The 22,257-nt window shown below is 36.4% G+C and overlaps 1 long non-coding RNA gene across 4 annotated transcripts in view; it reads right to left on the bottom strand.

Annotated features, from left to right (window-relative positions):
* Positions 1–22,257, bottom strand: part of LOC122990427 — a 188,667-nt gene that overhangs the window by 144,398 nt on the left and 22,012 nt on the right. Inside the window, exon 3 of one of the 4 annotated variants that reach the window (XR_006405355.1) lies at positions 2,958–3,136. The exons of the other annotated variants lie outside the window; for them this stretch is intronic. This is a non-coding gene — a long non-coding RNA (uncharacterized LOC122990427). The remainder of the gene's footprint in view (positions 1–2,957; positions 3,137–22,257) is intronic. 4 annotated transcript variants of the gene reach the window in all.

Here is a 22,257-nt window from a genome sequence, read left to right as displayed (position 1 = left end):
TGCTAATGGTGTCAGATTTACAAGTCAAAATTTGTGGTTATTTTGAGACAGTGGGTCCTTGGTTTCAGACAGAGCCAGATGAAACTTGGCTTCACATTTCTAGCTGGTGACCATCAAGTGACAACTGCTCCTGACATATTTTATCAGCTATAGCTAGCTTGCTAATTAATGTTAGCTCCCTTCCATGTAGGAGACATGGATATAAAGCAACAGCTTTCTTCTTGGGGGAGCTGCTAGCCATAATACAAGGAAAAATGTGATTGAAATACTGTATTACAGTACAGTATTATGAGGAAAATTAAACATTTTACTCCATAGCTCTGTTTGGATGCTTGCTATAGAAAAACACACTTGTTTATACTGTCAAGTTGTATACTTCCATTTTACAAGAGAAAGGCTTGAAGGTTAGCTACTAACCGATGAGACTGGCAAATACAATTCTATCTCAGGTAATGAGTTTGGGGTTGGTGGAGTGTAAAAAGACCCAAATCCAATAAAGTGCCAGCCAGAACTGCTAATGTTACCCTGAAGTCCAGCTCCCACGCAGTAGATGTGTTATTGCTGAACAAGGCTTCCTCTAACGTGACATGTAGCACGAAAAAGACAGTATGTTACTACTGTAGGTAGTATGGACATGCTAATGATTGCAGCTTACATTAGAGCACATTTTTCTCATTGCAGAAAGGCTGAATAAAATACACCACACTCCAGAGACCTCTACAGCATGCTGAGAAATCTGATTGGATGGAGGGGGTTGGATTATCCTGCTATGTGGAGTTACGATTGCTGAACTATGATTGGACAATCACTGTTCAGGGGAGGAGTTTAGCAAACAGTGTTCAAGTCTTAAAACATGTTTGTTATATCTGATATTTTTACATCAGTGAGAAAGAAGACACATCTGTAAACACAGTAAATAACTTGGTTTCAGTGAGAGCCAGTAGCTTAACTTTTTATTAATTTAAAAACTAATATCCCTAAGGATCCCTTTCAAATCTTGAAAAATGTTTGTTATGTCTGACATTTTTAATCATTTTTAACCCTGATCAACCCACTCATTTTGTCAGAATTTTTGGTTTTGTAGCTACAGTTTTAGAAGATTTTAACTTCTTAACATCCGGTCTAATTTAATTTCCAATTATAGTAGCTTTAAATTTGGTAAAATAATCTTAATCCAAACTGACCATATCACACATACAGTTCATTCTGTATTGGTTTGTTCCAACTCTTGCGCATCATTATTCAGCCAGAATATCGTTGGAAACTTTGGGATCTCCCTTAGAATTTAAATTAAAGTTCTGTGGGTTTGAACAGAGTTTGTCAAAGTTTGTGGGATTAAGGAGGTTAAAGGTACTGTTTTAAAATGTACTGCATGTTAAAAAAAAGATACTCAAGCTGGGTAAACCATACACAAAGTCAATACACTGAAGTTTGAGTGCAGTGTTTGAGAAAGCTGTGATATTCTGAGTGAAAACAGTGAAAATATTCAATTACTGCATAACTATTAAACATTTAAATCTCCCAGTTTGGGAAGAAAATATCAAACCTCTTGAGAAAAGTATAAATCCGAGGGTTTAACATGAATATGCACGATGAGCTTCACTCCGAAGCACGGCATTAATAATAAAGCTACACATTGGGAATGCAAGATCTTAAACACTTTGTGTGTTAACGCCTGTGATGTGACTCAGGCGTGACTCCTATAGGAGTCACATCACAGGCGTTAACACACAGCTTAAACGATTAAAAAGCTGTTCTGTCTGTGCATCTCCACAGCAACAGAAGTTTCTCATGAAGGAGGATCTCATTATTGCTGCCATTGTGTGACACCAAAGCAGATGCTTCTTTGAGGAAATTATTGCCATTTAGAAAACTGGTTTTAATGGATAGACTGTCATCACTTCAGAGCAACTCTTCAGAGCACGAGGGGAACAAGGCGGAGTGACAAACTCAATTAATCACACTCTGGCTTGTTCACCGCAGGCTCAAGATGGTGGCTTTGTACCTGGATGCTCATTATAGCGCTGTTCTTGATGTATGAAACAGAAATAGCTTCCTAAATGTTTTGGCTTTTGTTTAAGGCTCATCTATGTTTAGCCATTCATCATGTTAATTGACTCTCCCCACTTTGTTGTGCTGATTTGGTCTTTTTTAAAATCCATTTTTCATGTCATACCTGAGTCACTTTAATATCATCCTGACTCGAAGTTTAACATCACGGAGAAACTGTTTTTAAAAGCAAAGTGGTTTCAACAAATCACCGGAAACAAAACAATTACTACAAGTGTGTTGGCAGTTCATGAAAATGCTATTTCATGGATGATTAATGCAAAAATGTACTCCATGAAACCTCCTTTATTATACAACAAGACTTGTCTCAATGCCTGTCTGTGTGTCTCTATTTTTAGTCAAACTTCTTTACTACATTTTGTACATTACAAAGCAAAGCAATGCAAGAGTTGAAACTGAGCCAGGAGAAAACGTTAAAGGACACAGTTAAATCAAATATAGCTTAAATGGACAAAAGGAAATAAAATTAATTGGTACAATTAAACCCCCAACCCCAAAGAAACTGATCTGAAATGAATATACTGTATCATAAACAGAAGTGTGTTCTTGTGAAGTGTATTTTCTTTGCACCCCCAAAGGAGTCTAAAGATAAAGTTTTGTAAGATGGGATACCAAAGTGGGAAAAAAGGATTTCTGTTCCAATTTTTTCTGTTTTATCCAATTTTTGCTTTTATTGTGCTATAGCAGTAACTTTTTCCGCTTTGGTCATATGAAAATCCTCTGAATGAAAACCCCTGTCCGTAGTAAAGCTATAACCTGTGACAATGGAGTAGAGGTAGAGAGGAGTCGGGGTGTTAGGGGAGTCACAGCTCAAAAAGGTTGCAAAATGCTGATTTAGAATACTTATTCACACAGATTATGACTTTAAATTTGCAATGAAGCTTTACCTTTTCAGCTCTTGTAGTTTTAGATTGCTGAGCTGACGTCACATACAGGCTACTTCGCTCTCCCATTTGTTCCTGATGCGAACAGGGAGCTCCAGCGAGGATGTAAAACCCAGGTGTGACAGGCACACAGCTGTGAATCTGCATCAGCTGCTGCTGTAGAGACTCACAGGGGGGAGCGGCTGTGCTCCACAACAGACACCGACAAATATGTTCCATTAGTGTCATCTGGCATAGAAGAGGAAGCATATTTCACTGTCTGTATTGAAAAATATACATATGCTGCATTTTAAGTTTGCAACAATTAAAAATCCTCCTCTTAAAAATCCTTTAGGAAGTTTCAACGTTAAGTTTTTGACACTGTTTGACATCATATATCTGCTCTGCATCTGGTCGTCCCACCACTTCAGTAAAGCTATAATATATCATGCTTATAGGGACTGAAAATGTATACTGTACATTTTGAAGCTTCAACATGAATCGCAAGCCCTTCTCTTTCACACTTTTAAAATGTGTGAAACAATACATTCCCCGTAACACTGTAGATGTGTTCAGCATAATTTTATACACATCTCCAGGGAATTTAGCACAACATATTTAGTTTTATAAAACCACAGCATCTTAGCTATAAATTAGAGCTGCAACTAACGTTTTTTTTAGTATCAATTAATCTGCTGATTATTTCCCCAATTAATTGATTAATCATTTTGTCTATAAAATGTCAGAAACAGCAAAAAATACCTGTTATAATTTCTAGAGTTAAAGGTGACGTTTTCAAATGTCTTGTTTTGTCTTGATCAACACTCATCGAAATCGAACGAAATCTAAAAATATTCAGTTTACTGTCATGAATGACAAAGAGAAGCATCAAATCATCACATTTGAAAAGCTTGAACCTGCAAATTTTTGGTATATTTGCTTAAAAAATTACTAAAATTATTATTCAATTATCAAAATAGTTGAAAATCAATTTTCGGTAAATTGATTAATCAGATAATCGTTGCAGCACTAGTTTTTATATGGTATCTGTGTTGGATGTCAGATAGAATTATCATGCAGATAAATTAAACTGTAATGTCATTTTGCCCTCCAAACCCACTCTATCTAGACATTAGGATTTTTTTGTACTGTTTCAACTCTGGAAAGTACATAATGTCTCAGACATAACGAGCACTGAGATATTCTGGCCTTGGTAAACCTGAGGCAATAAACCACAGATACTCCTCCATGCAAAACCCTGGAGATCCCTGTCAGATTGGATTTGTGTAAAACCATCAGGCTGTAACATGAGGAGGAGAGCATCTTTTATGTGCATCATGTCCACAATAGGACTCTGATCCACCTTGTTCGAGCTATGGTGCTGCTGCGTATCTCTCGCTCTGGTCCTAAATAATTAAAAGCACTTAGTGTGTCAGCAGTCACTGGGGACTTGGTTCACACGTTTGACCTGCCTCACTGGGTCAAAAAAAACAAAACAAACCCAACAAAAAAATCAAAGACTTTCTAGGAATTATTGAAAAATCTCAGACATGTGTCTCCCAGGGCTGTGAGGGAGGATAGCCAAGTTACATTTTTTTTTTTTTAACAATTTTGGCAGGAAGGATCCGCCGAGCTTGTGTGCCAGCAACATCAGGCTTTACATTCTTTCAGCTCCAAACATTCATACCAGTCGTTCACAATTTTTGACAGCAGTACTCTGCAAATCCCTGATGGAAAGAATCTCTTTTTGTTTCTCCTCCTACTGTACACCAGGGGTCAAAAGTTCGTCTATAGAATATCAACACTGGGTATGTGAGCCGCCATTTGCCACAGTTAATGTGTTATGCACATCAACTTTACTTGGTTTTCCCAGCCAGGATTTCAAAAGAACAATCATGTGACTCTGAACTTTTGGATGCAAGTTAGAATTGAAAACTAACCAAGAGAAAGGATCAGAGTGACCGCTAATCGAATCATTCAAAACATTGTGCATAAGAATAATAAGAATCATCAAGTGGCTAAAACCACCCCTAAAAAATATATTTCCTGTTTTATTAATACATAAATCCACATTAACTGTGAGAGATCCACATCAAATTTTTGCACACTCAGAGTCCAACTCTACAAGCAGTCGCTAAAATCTCCCAAATCTCCCATTTATCAACTATATCAATAAATAACCAATCAAGGTCTGAAGTTTCACTGTGAGCTTTCCTGTTTTAAAGAGGGCATTTACAGTGAGTGTTATTAATAAAAATCTTTTATCGCTGTAATGTATGTTTATTTTTATGTTGCCATATTGATAGATATTGTGATCGTACATTTTCTGGAAAATAAAATAACCCAACATGAATGTTTGTTTTTGGCCGATCCAGAAAATTAAACATTGTCAAATCAAAGTACTTCATCACATTGATACAAAAATAATATAGAATATTACCTACAAATTTGCAACATTGCCTACAATAGCCTAATACTGTTCAACCAGAAATATCTACCAATGGTCCGTCATATCTCTGATAGTTTACAGATGTATATTGTCTGTATGTTTTTTAATTTCAACTTTACTTAATCAGGTAGTCACATTGAGACCTGAGAACAAGAAACATTCATAACCACACAACCAGCACACAGAACAACACAGCTAAGGCCAAACAACCAAAACAGTTACAAGAGTCATAAAAGAGTACATCAATAAAGGTTTAAAATCTTCAAAAGGGAATGAAAGAATGTAGTTCGAGGGCAGTTTGCGGTTCATTTCATTTAAAAAAGGTGCAGAGTACCTGAAACCAGTTCCGTCATGATTCATGGGTACACAAGAGATATCTAAGGTTATGTAGTTACTGGATCGTATAGTAATTTAAAAGTGAGAAGAGATGTAAGATAGTTTGGAAGCTTAAACAATAGAGTTTTATAGATGAATATCATTAAATATATCTTCATACACCGAACCCCAGCTGTAATGGTGACAGAAGCTTCCAGTTGCCCACAACATATAGTGTTAAACGGCACGCTGAATCAGCAGATTACTAGAGTGTAGATATGCAGAAAGCAATTTGACCCACTCCACCTGCCCTAATGCTGGCGCCGTATCGATCTACTAAGCTGTTTGCTGACAGCGTCTGTGCAATCGACGCTTCAAACCAGACGCATTTTATAAACCGGCACCGCTGATGGTGATAAGACGAGGTTCCTCTGTTTTGCTGATTGGTTGATGGGGTAGAAGATTACCCCTCTTCCTCGGGGTGCACTTCAGAATTTGAGTAGCTTTTGGCGGTTGATTTAGAGGTGAACACTATACTAACGTGGGCTTTAAAACTTGTTTAGTTCCCTGCAGCTGAAGAGGATGGAAAAATCTATTGTTTTCTAACACACTTTTTGTTTTCGGTGAAGTCCTTTGATTTTTTTTTTTTTATTTCGGAATTTAATAAGAGGATAAACCCCTTGAGATGCACCGTCTTGTTTTCAAAGGGGTCCTCAGGCACAAAACATGAAAGTTAACAAACATTTAAACAAAAAAAAGAAAAAAGACAACAGATTAAACAATCCAACGACACAACACAATCGACATAGTAACATCAACAAAGACAAGAGCCTCCTAAACCAAACCTGCTACATCTGTTACAAGTGTCATCTGTACAAAAAATGTATGAGAAATAAAAGATCAAATACCATTATGAGTCTACTTATAACCTAAAAATGAAGATAAATACAAATCAAAAGAACAAGAACAAGTAGATTGAAGGTTTAATGATCTCAGTATGACCTTCGTTCTAGTAACCTCTTCATGACGGAAGTCTGAGAACATGAGGGCTGAAATTTTAACTCGACATGAAGTCTTCACCGTCTGCAGCGTAACACGACATGACCCCACGTCTGTTCCGTGCAGGCTATCTTCTTTGATGCCTTGTGAAGAAGTCAGAGCTGTTAATGTGTTGTGGCAAATGATAGACAGCAGCTGTGAGAGAAATTAGCGCCTGAGGTCTGGTGATATGTTTAGGGGCAAAAAAAAAAAAATCCAATGTACTGTATTGAAGAGGCATCAAGGCTGCAGTTGTTTTGTCATTTAACATGTAGTATGGGCTATTTAGGGTAATATGTATTTATAGTAATTAACTGCTTGACATAAATGTAAATAAAATTTCAATCTGCATGTCCACAGCTGCATGTTTTTCATAAATACTGGAGCGTGTTTCATAAATTATTTGAAACTTCTTTCACTCTTTGCTGTTGCCAAATCCCTGTTTGACATTGAAGTCACCACTAATTCTCTTCCCGGAGCTAAAACCAATTTCTCATGCTTGTAATCCCTTCAGAATAGTCATACTACATATACAATAATCCCAGGATACAAGATGAAAAATATCCATCCTCTGGACTTCTCATTCTTTGGGAGTGACTCGGAAGTAGACACATTGAAGCAATCACATGAAAGTACAGTTTTTGTGTCATAAAACATTCAGAATATTGTTCAGGTCGAGCAGGAGTGAAAGTCCATATAAAGGTTATTTCACCGTGTGACAGAGTTTTGCTCATCACAGTCGCTGGGAATTTGCCAGGTGCTTGAAATCAGCTTTAAGCATAGTGTACTTCATGTGGATTAGGACTGTTTTTGTTCTTTACTTCTATTTTTTTTTATTCTGAATCCTTCATAACTTTGTGTTTTCAGGTAAACAGCCTCAACTGAGGGATTTTCTGTTTTGACTTTTGTTTTGTTCTGAGGTCACGAACTGTAAACAGAGCTCTGAACAGACAAGACCGACTGCATTTAAACTAAAGAATTGCCACAGACTGAGTGAAAATAGTGCATGGCACTCAGGTCCAGAGTCCCAGCATCCCATGTACATCTGTTCAAGTCCAGCTGGGTCCACAGATTCATTCAGGCACCAACAGCAACTCTGAAAGCAACAAAATGTAATTTCACACCGTTAATGTGCCGCTACATAAAACTGCAAGTGCCTGTGTCATAAATACAGACATGTTTTTGGTTTTTTTTTGCCACAGCTGATAAGTGACCCGTTTTACATGTTATAATTTACAGTGAAGGGGTTTGAGTGAAAGTAAGCTTACAGGTGAGAAGACCACAAATTAGACATTTTAAAATAAGCAAAATACCTCAAACAGGTTTGAGTGTTTTCAAAAACTGAGGTGCAGTTGAAAGGTCAAGAACAAGCTAGTAAACAAAAGATTAAGATTAGGGTTTTGGGTTAAATAAGAGAAATCTGGAGCTATAAATACTCCTATAAAATGTTTTGCATGAGTTGGAAACAGAACCCAGGCAGCTGGAACTGAGGGCAGTCTTCTGCCTTATCATTACTCCATCAGGTTGATTCCCATTTCTTTGTCATGTCTCCTCTGTGTAATATTTTATCTAGCACATTATTTACATTTTAAGAAGACATGCTCATTTCATAAAATAATATGAGACAGAAAAGGAGTGATTGTATGGCATCTATGAAATGCAATGACTTGGAAATATAAGGCTTCTTGTTTTTGTCTTTACAAGCTTACAAAAGGTGTTGAATATTTTTCTTAGAGCATAGTTGCTGAAATGTTGTTATTGCCAAAAAGCCAACTTACATACAGTAATAGTACAGTATAGTATAACTCTGCAGGAACAGCAACAAAAGTTTTCTATGCTGTCAGAAATTCTTGGCTCATTAAAATGATGTCATGGGTGTAATATGGTATTGATCATCTACCTGAAAACTAATCATTTCTTTTCAGCTCAAAGCAATTTATGTAGGTTTTCATGAGTGCAAAGCATTATCGATAAGTCATTAAAATTTTCCAATGATACACTGTATCAGCCATTTTGTAAATTCATAATTTGCAGAAAAGACTATCAATGGTCTTTCCAGTTACTGGTCTAAATTATACCGAGTAAATCAATAATATAAATTTGCTCTACTACCATGACATATTGACTATGTCATTCCGACTGAACAAGAAAGAATTGATTACTAGATGAACTCAAGTAACTTGTGTCAGAGAAAGAAAGCAACCTTTGAGTCAAGCAGGGTTTGAAGTTCTCGCTGCTTGAGTCGTTTCTGCTTTTCCTCCAGAGCGAGACATCACTCTGCAACAAATAACCACATCAAAGCAGGTGTGCTCATGCAACACATTTCTTCTTTTAAGTGTCATCATTTGGATGTTAATCAATGCACAACATTGGATTGATTTTCAATCAAGCTGAATATATTTATTATTTCCTGACAGTCTTGAATGAGTTCTAATGGAAAGGCAGAGAAACCAGATACTGAAATATTAATACAGCACATTTATTGTGGGTAACACCACCAGTGAAACATGCTCAACTAGAGCTGCAACTATTAGTCAATTAAACAATTAGTTGCCAACTATTAAATTAATTGCCAACTATTATGATAATCGATTTATCATTTTGAGTCATTTTTTAAGAAAAAAAGTCTCTGATTCCAGTTTCTAAAATGTGAATAATTTAGTCCTCTGTGATAGTAAACTAAATATCTTTGGCCAGGACAAAACCAGAAATTTGAGGACATCCACTTGAGCTTTGGGAAACAGCAGTCGACGTTTTTAAACATTTTCTGACAATTAATTAATTGATAATGACAATAATCCATAGTGGTAGCTCTATACACAGCGTTGTAAAAATTCCCCTCACTACTTAAACAAGACTATGATTCTATAGCCACGCTAGTGATTTTGAGGCAGTTGGTCACAGGATCACCTAAATTATTACAATTAATCCTGAGGAGAACATGAATTTGTGTACCAAACTTCATGGCTATCCATTCAAAAATTGTCAAGATTTTCCCTTTAAAACTACAAATGTTAACCTGACAATGTCAACAAATGTGGCGCCAGAGGAAAAGTCAAAGGGATCACCAGTCAAGGGACAGATAAGAGTCCAAAAACAGATGCAACAAGGATACAAGAACCTTTATTGTCATTTCACCACAGTTACTGGACAATATGGCCAAAAAACAGTTGATATCGATAATTAATTAAGTTGAAGAAACCTGATGGTTAATTGTGGTTTTAAACTATCTTTATGGTCAGAACATGACAAACATTTGCTAAACATTGAAACATTTCACAAATCTGAGGTAGAACGTTCAAAATAATTATAATGATAAAATCTTTTTTCAACATCAAAATATGCATGATTAAAATTAAATAAGATCCTTTTTCAGTCCTTTTTTCTCAACAAAATAAATATCATAATAGTGGTGCAGTGTGATACATCACACATGTAAGAAAGCTAAAACTGCAAATTTAGTTACATGTCCAGTAACACACGATAATATAAGTATTTAAATGCCAACTAAATTATACCAATGAAAACAACCATAATACATATCTTACAGAAATCACCTCTTCCCAGAAGACGTTGTGACCTGACATGCTGCGGTAAGCGTATTGTATCGTTTCCAGTTGCCGGCGTTTCTGTGTGACTGGTAGCGTTTTTGCTGCTCTAAACCCAGTTAATTTTACTATATTCTTCATTACAGCAGCTAATTACCTGCTGTACATTTAAACTTACACTAGTTCTGCTCAAGCGCTCTTAGCTCTGACCTTCGGTTAGCAAATGTCTTGCTAATCCTACAGTTGTTTACACAGTATTCAGACACTGATAGTTACTTTAGCTTAGCAGTTAGCAATGGATTCTCTCTCTCCCTCTCATTCTCCTGCTCTCTCTTGCTCGGTGTGTCTTATGTTTAGTTATTCCTCTTCCTCCTTTAGTGACAATAGTACATGTAATAAATGTAGTTTCTTTGCTGTGACAGAGACAAGGCTCAGTGAAGTAAACAAATCAATCAAACAATTGTTGTATTTCTATTGAGGAGAGGTATCATTTCATTGATCAGCTCTAGTTACATTTATACTTTTCAGTTCAATGCTACATTTGATGACATGAAATTGCATTTCCTGGGGCTTTGGTGAGAATGTAACTTAACACAAAATAAGTATTTAAACTTTAGAAGAAGAATTTAAGTTAAACAAAAGAATATAATGTGCAAGGTTTACTGTGTTGGGTGTAATGCATCAAAAACCTTAACAAAAGGTCTGCCTGGTGCCAAGATGTGTCAGGCCACACTTGGTCATGCAGAAAAAGAAAAGAACAACCGTCAGGACAAATGTGGTGGCAACCTTTCATATTTCTTACCACGGCGAAAAAGCAACATATCCCTTCTTTGGCAGGTAACATTTTAACTGCAAATCATTGGCTTGTAAAACATTTTATATTTATTTGTTGTTCGGCTCTACACAGAAACCTGTCTTATTTTATCCAGAACCTCTAAACAGTGTTCTTTATTATCCCTGCAGTAAGCATTTTCTATCCTTAAAAGGTGCTAGGTGATATTGTTTCCTAAAATACATACTGTATCTCACGAGAATGAGCATTTGAAGGTTCATCTAAGAGAAAAACTTAAAAATACCCTGCTGAGAAAGACTTAAAGTTGACAGCAACTATTATTGCCTGAAATGAGCAGATTACACGACCCCAGGATGCTCGGATCAAAGTGCTGGCAGATAGAGATCAAGTGAAAAGCAGTTAGAGGTTTGGATCAGTCTAGTGCATGCTGAGTGTTCAGCTTCCCTATAGCTAATCAGTAGAGCAAGTATGTTGAGGGAGCGCTGAAGAAAGGGACTGGATCAGACGAGATTACAGTCTGGGAGGGTTTCAGACTGAAATACGAACCTTATCAGCAATCTGTGACAAATGTTTCTTCAGAGAACCAACCCCAACCTGGCTAATGATAGAGCGGTTCTGTCGCCAGCCGTCTTCATCAACTTGCCCTAACAGGATTCACAGCCTGGATGAAACATTTGCAGGATTTCATTGTTTATTGTTTAGTTGACATCTTCCAGCACAGTTTCAATATCACCTCTTTCACCTCCTATGGTACTAGGTGTTATTTTGAAAAAAAAATCATTGTACAAAATGTCAGAAATATAAGCTACTTGCATGATATTCAAGTGTTTATTCGCCTTTTTTCCACCAAGGAAATGCGTCATTTTGTGTGAAAACGCATGCAAACATAAAACACTGTTACATTAATTGGCTACAGCTGTGCATTAATCACTCGATGCTTTGCAAACACCTACACTGCAAATAATAGATAGATACTTGCCAAAGGTTGTTATTTATATGAGCAGGTTTCTTGTGACAATACTCCTCTTCACCCCTCTGATAAAATCTACATTGTTAATCACATTGAAATAGCTCATTACCTGAGACACACTCTACATATTGTGGATCATATTAAACAACATAAGGAAAAAAGCAGTAAGCTTAGACGTGGAAAAAGCTTTTGATTCTGTCAGTTGGCAATATCTGAGTGAGACAAGGCTGCAACCTGGTCTCCACTTCTCTCTGCACGTTTTCTAGAAGAATCAGTCCAACATATTAGACAGACAAAATTAAGGATAGTGAAATTAACGGAGTAGAACATAAAATAGCATGTTACACAGACAATGTTCAATTATATCTAAAAAAAAAAAACCCTGAAATATCTGTACCAAAAGTGATAAGTTTATTAAAAAAATCTTGGTCCACTCTTAGGTTACAAATTGAATATAGACAAAACTGAAACTCTTACATACAAGTTAATTCTATCTGTAAAATTCAAGAAATACTGGGGTGTAATTTTGTGTAAAGTAGTAATCAAGAAGAATGAAAATTTATGACCCTCTGTACCGTAAAATTAAAGAAGATCTTGCAAGATGGAATCTAATACCCTTTTTAAGTTCAAGTTCAAGAACTGAATCAATTCAAATCAATATTCTACCAAGATCTTTATATCTTTTCCAAACCCTCCAAATTACAATTACTCAAGACAAATTCACAGAATGGGACAAAATGATATGGAGATTTATATGGCAAGGAAAAAGACCGTGAGTATGATATAAAACATTACAGCTACCAAAAGAAAGAGGAGGCTGGGGTTTACCATGTTTGGGAAATTACTACATCTAAGCACAGATCAGCTCATTACTGTGGTGCAACACATCTTATGAAGACAATGAAAAGACATGTAGATGTAGATCTGATCTTCGGCTGTATCAGATAAAAACCTGCAAAGATTCATAGATAGACTGGAAAATTCATGGGTAAAATCAGTTCTGATGGTGTGGAAAGCAGTAATAAAAGAACATAATTGGGAAGAAGATATTAAAATTCTGTGTATGATTCGGATTTTACACCAAATAAGCAAGATGATAGATTTAAATCTTTGAAAAAGGTATTATAACCTCATTCTGTGGCATTATACAGAAAAATGAAATTATGTCTTTTCAAACTTTTAAGATAAACTTTTGTTATAAAAAGCAAGATTTTTATAGATATCTCCAACTAAGAAATTACTAAAACTAAAAACTAACTAAAAGAAGGGGACTCAACAATAACAGAAGAAGAATGGAAAGATAAATGCATATCTCAATGGAAAAGCACAAAATCTCATGCATGGAAGGAATTTAACTGGAAAGATGTAGTTTGATTTTTTTTATCACTCCCCTCATGAAGGCACACTATGATGATGGTAATCCTCAGTGTTGGAGAAATTGTGGCTGTGACTACACAAACTGCTACCATATTCTTTGGGAATGCCAAAACATACAGAATTACTGGACAGAGATACGAAAGGCAATACAGACCATCTTTAATACACGTGTACCATTAGATTTCAAAGCCTAGGGGCAAAGGCTATGTCTCTCCAGAAGTAAAAGGTATTGACAAATATTTAATGGGTATATTGCTGGCAGCGGAGAAAAAGGTGGATGATGAATGATGGACCTATAAATAACTGGACAGAAGTGACAATAGAGATTTACATGATGGAAAAGGTTAGTTTCTCTTTAAACTTAAAGATGGACATCTTCAAACAACGCTGGGAAGAATGAACGCAATGTCAAACCTCTGAGATCTGATTTTGTTAAGATAATCAATTGAAGGAACATCCATACTTTTAATTTATTTAGCTATTTATTTCTTTTTTCTTTATTGTATTCTCTTTGGTGTCCATATATCTCACTGTAGCATGTATGCAACTGTGTGAAGCCAAACTGCAACAAGCATTTTTATTTTTCCCTTTTCCCTCTCTCTCTCTGGATGTATATAGTAATGTTATGTCTGTTTCTTCATAGCTATCATCTGAAAATGAAAAGAAGTCGACTATGAGTCAATCTAAATGAAAATAAGGCTGAAAGACTATACCTTTGGTACAAGACACTTTTTTTACTCTTTTTTTTTTTATTCTTGGCCTTGGAAATGTATCACATTTTTTCACACTGCTTGTATATCCATTTGTATTGCCTGTGGATGTAATAACAATGCGCTTTGAAATAAAAAAAGAAATAGGTCATTCCCTTTCCAGGCAAGAACGTTCACACTTATGTGAGCTGTGAATGATGTGTAAATTTTGACCATCAAGTGAACTTTTCTGAAGCGGCTCACTGCGAGCTGAAAATGGAACAAAGGCGAGAAAGGACAGCAAATGATAGAGTTTATTTTAGTGCTATTTTTGGGAAGTCACATATTTTTTCATTAGTAACGAAGAGATGAAAAATATAGATATGTCTTCAGAGAGAAGCTGTTAAATCTTGCCTGCTGAGACACTAGGTAATACTGAATTGTTGATATGAGAATAATTCAATTGAGTTCAAGAGTTCAGTGCCTGAAGTTATTTAAATCTCATCCATCGAGATAATTTTATAGTCAGGAGCCCCAGTGTTGCATGAATCATTGTTTAGTCAATTAGAAAGTGCAAATCTTTAAATCTAAATCTTCCAGGTTGGTTTGTGCAACAAACTTGATTGCTGCTTGAATAACTGTAAAGCAGCACTAAGGAGCACAATGTGACAAGAGCAAAGGATGGAAATCGGAGAGCCCGCAGTTCTCAGAGTCTCATTGGACCAGTTGTGTGCATGTGCGCCCCTGATAAGGGTTGTGTTGAAAAGTCCCAGCCGTTCACTCCCACCAGCCTGCATGGCACTTTTGACAGACACACACACACACACACACAAGATTATACACACAAAAAACACAAGCACATACAGACATGCCAACATATACTAAACAAACACACCCATTCACTCCACAGCGACTGATAATCCATCTCCAAACTGACTGAGAATTTTGATATGAAATGAAAAACCTGAAGAACTTCAAAGTAAAGTGAGACTTCACAGTCCATTTGCACTTTTCCTAAAAAACCTTATCACCATCCATTATTCTGCTGTGCTTAGTGAGAATTGAAAACGTCAAATCTAACTGGCAGGCAACTAAAAAAAAAAGAGATCATACTATTCACAAAGCATTTACTGACACGGCATGTAGATTTAAAAATATATTGAAAGCAAAGTCAGGCACAAACTCCCCGAGCATGACAAATTTGTTCATGAATGCACAACCTTGGAGTAAAAGGAAGTGGTTTTACACTAAACGCTTTCAATAGCATGTTAAAAAGGGAATACTCTAGAGACTGAATCCTTGAAGAAGTCCTTCAATATTTTTTAGTTTGCTGCTTCCAGTAATTTAGAAAGTGCCCTGTGTCACACGCCACACACACGCTATCAAAACATGAAACACTCATAAACTCAATCCAAGTCCAACACCGGTTTAAAAACATTTAATAGCTTAAATGTTGAAATATAAAAAAACGTGTTATATGTCTCCTGAGGGACAAGGTGTGATATTTTCATTCATATTTCCTCAGATGATCTGGTTGAGCTGAGTTTCTGGCATAGGTGACTCAATTCCTTCCTTTGCCTTCGAGCTAGGATTAGTGGATAACAGGATATCAGTTCTCAAAGCTTCCGTTCCTCTTAACAGACAAGTTAAATCATCATCATTCACCGGAAACATTTCTGAAAAACATCGTTGTTTATGTTGGACAAGTCTGCAGATAACTGGAGAGGAGCGTGAGCTGATTCATAAACAGAATATCAATCATTAAATAGAGTTTTGGCCTCAGGTCAAATTAAGGGTAAATTTTTATTTGAGACAACCAGTCAGCTCTGGCATCAATCGCCAGTTTTAAATATTAGCATACATCAACTAATCTGTTCATGCAAAAAGCTCTTTAGAGGTTCACTGAGTATGGATAATACATTTACTGTGTGACACTGCAGATCAGACACAGTCTGGCTTTTCAAAGTCATATATGGAGCCGTGGCAGCAATGGTAAGATTTCACTCAGAATTGGGGCTGCAACTAACATCATTTTCATTATCGCTCAACCGATCTATGATTCTTTTTGATTGACTGAATGATCATTTAGTTTACAAAATGTCAGAAAATGGTGGAAAATGCCTGTCAAAATTTCCCATAACCCAAACTGACATCTTCAAGTTGCTCATTTTGTTTGACCAACATTCTGACATCCAAACATATTCAATTTATAGTGATATAAAACAAATCCCTCATATATGAAAAGCCTAAACCAGTGAATGTGTGGCATTTTTGCTTAAGAAATGACTTAAATGATTAATTAATGATCAAAAATGAATCTTCTGACTATCGACTTGTGTCAGTTCAACTTGGAATTCAATATGTTTTACTATAGCTGCAGTATAGTGTAGTTATTTTCATCTGCAGTCTAACTTTATGTGGATAACTTAACATATTTCCATTTTTTGTTGATGTTTTAATCAAGGTTGTTGGACGTTTTAATAATTTATTCCTGTTGAGAAAAACTGCTTTTTTACACCAAATTTATCCAAGTGTTGCTTCTTTCCTTATCGATACGTAAAAAGCCCAGAGTAAAGTTGCATTAGGAAATAATTTATCTGATTTTTCACGCAGGTGGAGCACCAGATGGGTACTGGATTCAGGCAGCATCCAATAATTTAACAGAATTATTTATCAGAAACGTGCTCTAAATTCTCAGTTTTCTTCTGGCAAACTTCACCCACCCAAACAAGCTGAAACCAACACTGAGAATTATTGGAAAATACTATTTGACCTCCTGTCTGGTCAATAGCCAGTGAAGTAGATAAGACAAGACAGGGACTGCTGAAACAACACTATGGGAAGCCGTTAGACAGAGAAGAAAAACATTGACACTCCACCACAGCCGGATCGAAAGCTCGGTCATTACGGCTCTTTCTCTGTGAGGAATTACTTCCATTGTCTGTCAACCATTCATCGCGCCCACTCTTACTTGAGATGAAAAACAAATTATGACAAAAGTGTGTTGAAATCTTACAGGACAAAATTCATAGGTGCACAAACACAACGTGGTCTTGTCTGTTTCACTGCCTTTGCAAAGGAAATGTGTTGAGTGACCTCTGGTGTGACCTCATCAGTGGGACCCTATCCAGATATTGGCTTTTGAAGGATGGAGAGCGATATCTTTCTATTTGTTTTCCATCACCTTTTCTGTTTCTCCCCACAGCACTAACACTAACCCGATTGACTTGTTTTTTAGCTGTAAGTAAACTAATTCAATTAGCAGCAAAAGTTACTTCCACGGGTTTTCAAGTTACTGTCGAATGAACACAACCCGGGGTCATTAAGGACACCTTGAAAACACTGTCTCCCAATCCTGTTTTTTCCCCTTAGTGCTCAGAGTATAAATAACACATGGCTGTGTTATTTAATGGTTTACAGTCTGCCACCATGGTGATATGAGATACAATAATGTGCCGGAGATGTTTCCATTAGTCAAGATGCATCTGTGGTGAAAACCTTGATACACTGAGCCCATTTTACTGGGAGAGACAAGAGGCTCATCTGTGCTGTGCCTTGACCCTGCGTCAAAGGACACTGTGTGAGATATAATGTAATCACTCGAATAGATCTGAAACAAAAGGAAAAGCCATCATTCTCTCAGAGCGCAGATTTCTAAAGCTCAGCCTGAGTGCAATAATTGACCTTTTCTTTTCATTTACAAGAAGCTGAGTGGATGAACAGTTTTGAATGCCATAAACAACTAAAGAACTTTTTAAAAGAAACATTTCAAAGTCACAGCAGTATTGAGAAGTTGAATGGGATGGAGCAGAACAAATATTTAAACCCTAATTGAGGTTTGAGGTGGCGTTTTGAGGCTAGTGTGGAGAGGAAAGGTGTTTAAAAATGTACAGCATGAAGTGGGGTAAATGAGAGGAAGCCAGGCTATGCACAGGATAGGTGTTCACTTCTATAACATCCTCTGGTGGATTCCAGCCAGCAGGGAAAAACAGCACTATCAATGCACAATCAAAGAACTTTTATCAGCGGGTACAACTTGTACATGTAGTAGTCACAAAGACTCTGATATGGAGAACAATAATGTGGAATGATGTTTGTTCTTGTGCCTGATTTGAGCGCAGGAAGTGAGAAATGTTTCCTAATAAAAAGGGATTAACTGGACTAGAATGGCTAATAGATTGAAACGGCAATCCAGTCAAGTTGTGACATCGACTCTTTGTGTGGTCTGGATGTTTCTAAGACCCCTTTTCACAAAGTCATTCTCCAGTATGAAGACTTTAAAGTCAATTAAGACCTATTAACAGTTTAATTCAGAGGAAAAAAGAAACTATTTGGGGGAAAAAACACTAAAAAAAGCAGAATATATTGCTCATAATACTCTACTGCTGTACAATGCTACCAACCACTCAAAATATGCATAGGATTTTAAAAAGCATATCAGATAATGCTTATTTATCTCTAAACACAAGAGTTAATTGTTACTAGAAGACAGTTTCTTTGTGTTTCTTCTGGCTGCCATCTACAAAGCTTTGAAGTAGATCATATCTCCAACTGCACTTTCTCTGATTCATTGAAGTTGCAGTAGCATTGTGGGTACTGTAGTACTTCAGGACTGGGAGGGAAAAAACAGGGCTGACTAAAAATGACATTGAAATAAGATTTGAGTGAAGGCAGGTGAACTTCTGAGCAACATTTCAGAAGAATTTACAATTATATCAGTTAGTAAAGTAAGTCTGCAGCTAATGATTACCTGTATTTTCATGATTGATTGATCTTTGAATGGTTTTGATCAGTCAATGGTCAATAAAATGCCAGAAAATAGTGAAATATTCCCATCACAATGTCCCAGAGCCCAAGGTGATGTTTTCAAAGTGTTTGGTATTTTTGCTTTAATAATCATCAACTGATCAAAATTGTTGCGGAATATTTTTTTGTTGTTCTATGAACTTGTGTATGTATGGTATGATTATCTTAGACCTAGCACACAGTAACTAATAACAACTTATTCCAGTGGAGTGCAGGAAAATAACACTGAACTCAATACAACCAACGTAAAATCCAAAACAGCACACACAGTGTTTGTTTACTGCAACAGTCTTTCCTCCTACTAGGGCTGCAACTAAAAATTATTTTGATTACTGATTAATCTGCCAGTTATGTAAATGATAAATCAATGAATCATTTTGTGTATAAAATGTCGGTGAAAAATTATCCACTGCATTGTGGTCACATTGCAAGTAAAGCAGGTCAAAGTTGAACCAGGAAGGATCCGGTTCAACTTTTTCAAGACCTGTAGATTCACCCAAATTCATGTCATGTCATGTATGGTCACAGATGGAAAATCTTTCAATGATCAAAATGCTTGACATCCACCTCATCAATACTGCAGGATGCACAGGACAGAAGTGTCAGTATCTACTGCAGCTTTAATAGCCTTTTTTCTTCCCTGAGAATCAGTTAATGGCATACAGACTTGAATATGAAGGCGCCTTTTAAAAAGGTGTTGCGTTCTGGCATTTCCCTAAAGATCAAATAAAGACCTTTGAATTATGATGAATAATCACACCGAGATATCTGCTTCAACCAGAAGAATCTCAGGAATCTTTGAAATATCTGATAACAGAGTGTCTTTTCTAGAGATGTCTGATAAAAAGGGCCTTTTCTAGTTTGTGTGATCTTTCTTCGAATCATTAGTGAGTGTGGAGCAGTGCTGATTATAGATGTTTCCTTTACTTTAAAACTAATTCCCTTTTTCCCCCTCACTTCATGTCCACCTTCTCTCATTCTGTGGCCTTTCATTAACAGTAGACGCAGTCATGTAACACACTTGCCGGTTTGCTACAAGCTCAGTAATTACAGCAGGTGTTGTTTAGTTGACCTGTTTACTATAAAAAGATCACAGAGGAGGTGATGTGAAGATATTGTGTTTGTTTTACATGTAAATGTGCCAGAACATATTTCTGGCTTGATTATGGTTGGTCGTCAAGACCATTTGTGGTCTCAAATATTTGCTGTTGTTTATGCTTTTCTGCATACTTTGATATTATAAAGACATTTAATTACTGCTGTCATGCTGTACTATAATTAATGTTTTTGACCTGTGTAATCTAATGCAATCAAATACAACAGCTCTGCCATAAATTCTACATTTACAAAGCTTGTACAGTTTCAGTTCTTGCTGACATTGTCAGAAAAGTGATAATTCTACTTTATGTTAATTATTGAGGTCGTAGCGGGTGGTGGTGGTGTACTAGAGTGCATTATATTGAATGGTGTTCCTAATATTTTGTCCACTCCATTAACATACATGAAGAAGGCAAAATATTAGGAACAATGTTACTTTAACTTTAGTTTATCTGACATACTGAAAAGGACATTTTATCAGACAGAGCCTCAAAAATGTCAAGGAGTACATTATTTCCACTGTTGTCCCTGATATAAAGATAGCAGAGAGGTAGAAAAGATTATAAACAGATAACATAATCTTACACTTCCAAGTTTCCCCTTGAGCTATAATTTGACCTTCTTTTGAAAGACAAAGCTGCATGCCGACTGTGTTTGTTTTTGTTTGGAAGTCAGTGACTTTTGAGCCAAAGAAGTCTGCACTTCAGCCAAAAGCAAAATCAGAGTTGGGGTTTCAATAATTCTAGAAACATGGTAACATGATAAACCAAATTCAGAAGTCCAAACCAGTGATGAATGGAGGAGCATTTTGCTCTAACTTCATGACAGCAATTATAAATGATAACTGGCTTTTTATAGAATTGGCCTGTTGAATAAGAAGTGGGGTGCATGTAATTATTGGAGTTGCCTTTTTGCAGTATTTCAATACTGATATTAGACTCTTGAATTGTAAAAGAGAGGAATCACCCCATACTGGGCAGAGGAAGACCACTTTAAAACTTAATCCTTGTTTCCCAAAAATATCAACAGACTGCAGATTTTTAGTGATGAAAAGCTTGTAAAATCACTCTTTGCTTGAGTAAATATTAGAAAATATACACTGCAAATGCACAAAGTTTATGTGTGTGATGCATCTACAAAACACACAAACCTTACAAGAGGTAACTACAAAATGACTTTAGGGTTGTTTGTGTCATGAGCAGACTGATGGCATGACATTTGTTGATTTTTTAATTAGAGTTTCATACACCAGTGACTGTTTGGTCACTGGTGTATGAGTTCCATGAATATTTTCACAAACATAATAGAGCTTAAATGAAACTTGGTATCCCAGGTGTATGTAATGAGGTCAGCTGAGCACAACATCAAAGCATATTAAATCCATATTTTTGTACACTGAATCACTGTTGGGGCTGCAAAATGTAATCTTAAGAAAACACACTTGAGTCCTTTCTGCAGCGGGTGACAATGCAGCTGGATTTAATGCAGGTTCAGTGAAATGAGAAGTCTTCGTTTAATGGTACTTTTTCACTTTTAGTTATTTAAGTATACAGACACTGATTATAACTTAGTAGTAGCAGTAACAGCAGTTTGTCTTCTAACAAAGAGAAACAAGCTTGCATGTGCAAACAGATGGCAGCATCCCAGGCGATACACTGCGGAAGTACTGCAGCTTGTCTGCAACCTGTTTAGTGCCGTCTCTACAGAGAGACAAATGAGCATGTGTCAAGCAATATTCTTCACGTTTTACTGTGACATCTTTTTCCAGTTTAGTCTGTAACACAACTCCCCCATTAAAAGTTTTAAATACAAATGGAATTCAAATGGATTTATTATTGCAGCTACTGTATATTTTTCAGTTTGGATTTACATTTGTTAAATTTTTCACTTTGCACTTCCTGTGCATAATGAGCGGTCTCTGCTGCTGGACACACAAACTTGAACAACATTTCCATGACAGCTAAACAAAATACATCTGCTGATGACGACGCGATACGGTGTACGCCTCCAGAACGAACCCTGACGTTGAGGTTGTTTTGTCAAACTGATGTTTCCAAGCTTAAGAATAAACTATCAACTAAAGCTAAACAGATAAATTGATATTAGCTTATTGCAGATGTATCATACAATACGCTAACAATACGGTTTTAGGTCATTTACAGTGACAAATAAAAATTGTTTGTCCACCAGAGACAACAAACAAGTTTATTTATAAATAAAGTCTATAAAGTGTCATGTGCT

Source organism: Thunnus albacares, chromosome 10 (assembly GCF_914725855.1).
Source record: "Thunnus albacares chromosome 10, fThuAlb1.1, whole genome shotgun sequence".
NCBI classification, from domain to species: domain Eukaryota; kingdom Metazoa; phylum Chordata; class Actinopteri; order Scombriformes; family Scombridae; genus Thunnus; species Thunnus albacares.
Note: the sequence above shows the minus strand (reverse complement) of the source record. Positions and strands in the feature narration are given on the sequence as shown.